The 1,547-nt window shown below is 40.4% G+C and overlaps 1 pseudogene across 1 annotated transcript; it reads left to right on the top strand.

Annotated features, from left to right (window-relative positions):
* Window positions 1-647: 647 nt before the first annotated feature.
* LOC311143096 (olfactory receptor 13H1-like) lies at window positions 648-1,195 on the top strand (annotated as a pseudogene). Its single transcript has one exon. The product of its transcript is annotated as an olfactory receptor 13H1-like (transcript).
* Window positions 1,196-1,547: the final 352 nt, after the last annotated feature.

The raw sequence follows: 1,547 nt of genomic DNA, 5'->3' as shown, positions 1-1,547 counted from the left end.
GAATACTTATGTAAATGTGATATTTCTGTTTTTTTATTGGTTATACATTTGGTAAAATTTATAGAAACCAGTTTTTGCTTTGTCATTATAGGGTATTGTGTGTAGATTGATGAAGGGAAAAAACAATTTTATCAATTTTAGAAAATGGCTGTAACGTAACAAAATGTGGAAAAAGTCAGGGGTCTGAAAACTTCGAATGCACTGTATGTAGAATATATAGCAAGCTAGCTAAATAGCTGATACAATCTGTGTAATGTAAACCCTTCCATAACAATATATAGCTTTCTTTGCTAGCTTGCTCTCACCTGACTGATGATAGCTATACAGCTGCCAGCTGGAGTTAGATAGAAGCTAATCAAACAATGACCCACCCCTCAACTGTTTACCAAAGGAAGTGGTAAAATTGTTTATCTGCTACTGTTACCAAAATAATCAGTAGATTGCTTTTTTAAGCACACAAACTTTGTGTTTTTAAACTGATTCCCCATGTTTTCCTACAAGTATTTTCAAATTCAGCGAAGATACCTTGTCTGTTAGGGGACATTTTGACCGCAGCTCCTAAGCGATATATCACTTACATAGAGTGTGCCATTCAGGCTTTCTATACTTATGTTTATGCTACGACATCACACACCGTTCTCATGATCATGGCCTTTGACAGGTATGTGGCCATCTGCAACCCCCTGCGGTACACTACCATCATGAACAGCAAAATTGTAATCAGGTTGTCTGTGACTGCCTGGGAGGTGGCCATAGTCTTAGTGGGATTCTGCTGGGCCTCACCATCCGCCTGTCACCCTGCAGGTCTAACATATTTAACCCGTACTGCGACAACGCCTCCTTACTCAAGCTCTCCTGCAACGGCGTGATTATAAATAACATATATGGCTTAACCTTTACTGTTGTGCTGTTTGTCTCGTCCATAGGCAGCATCAGTCTCGCCTATCTGAAGATTGCCATTGTGTGTCTGAGTAGTAGAAACAGCTCTTTAAACAGCAAGGCCCTGACAACCTGTAGCACACACTTACTGGTCTACCTTAACGTGCTGGGATGTGGGTTCACCATTATCATCTTCCATCGCTTCCCAGCCTATGCAGACCTGCGCAAACTGAGTAGTGTGCTGGGTAGTGTGGTCCCTACCTGTCTCAACCCCATAATATATGGTTTACAGACTAAAGAGACAGAGGATAGTTAGAGTGTTTCACACCGTGGCCGCATGATTTTGTGTTAAATCTGACAGGAAAATAAATCATATATCATGTGATGAGAACTGCAGTGTATGTGTGTGGCATTCATAAAACAAGGGTGGAGTTTCTTCTCAACCACCACCTGAGTGACTTGGTTCTGTTGAATTGGACCTAAACATTAGTTGAGAGCCATTATTTCATTAATGGAATGCACATTCAAAGCACGTTGTAACATTTTAAACATTCAGCTGCCCCGGTTTGTGTTAGTACTGCTGTAAAAACAAAATCCTAATTCCTGCCATAAAGCAAATCTACTGTAAAAGACGTAACTAGGAAGAACACCATGTTTTCAAACTGACA

This window comes from Coregonus lavaretus (genome assembly GCF_964263955.1).
Source record: "Coregonus lavaretus genome assembly, chromosome: 15".
Lineage (NCBI taxonomy): Eukaryota > Metazoa > Chordata > Actinopteri > Salmoniformes > Salmonidae > Coregonus > Coregonus lavaretus.
The sequence above is the reverse complement of the archived record's forward strand: the minus strand, read 5'-3'. Positions and strand labels throughout refer to the sequence as shown.